Source organism: Penaeus monodon, chromosome 21, assembly GCF_015228065.2.
Source record: "Penaeus monodon isolate SGIC_2016 chromosome 21, NSTDA_Pmon_1, whole genome shotgun sequence".
NCBI lineage: Eukaryota > Metazoa > Arthropoda > Malacostraca > Decapoda > Penaeidae > Penaeus > Penaeus monodon.
Window position 1 is genome coordinate 8,683,622 of NC_051406.1, and position 457 is coordinate 8,684,078.

General features: G+C 31.3%; 1 protein-coding gene across 1 annotated transcript in view; it reads right to left on the reverse strand.

Moving 5' to 3' along the window:
- Positions 1-457, reverse strand: part of LOC119586187 (glutamate-gated chloride channel-like) — a gene marked incomplete at both ends in the record, with an annotated part of 81,629 nt that overhangs the window by 14,301 nt on the left and 66,871 nt on the right.

Consider the following 457-nt stretch of genomic DNA (forward strand, 5'->3'; position numbering starts at 1 on the left):
CCCTTGCATTAGCACAAGAACTGAACATTTCGATATAACATCAACTTTTCCTAAGCGTAAATAATTCAGATAAACATGCACAAAATACATCAAAATAAAATATTAATATCAGCCCTTGAATATATAATAGCCTGAAATTTAAGGTAGAGAATCAGTAAAACAAAACAAGAAAAACAAATAAACATTGCAAGAAATAATACAATTCCGACGAAACAATTAGAAACGCAATTAATGTTTCTTTTTCTTAACTTTTATTATCACAAACGGAATGGACAAGGGGAGGATCCATTTAATAAAAGTTCGGATCTGTAATTGTGTTCTGATTCCAATCTGAAATAAAGGAACTGAACAATCGGATTGAGTTTATGACACAATTTCAGTCGCGATGTAAGGAAAGTTTGGACTAGTTCGATGCGACTTAAGATTTTAGAATCACATATATATTACCCGCTCTTCT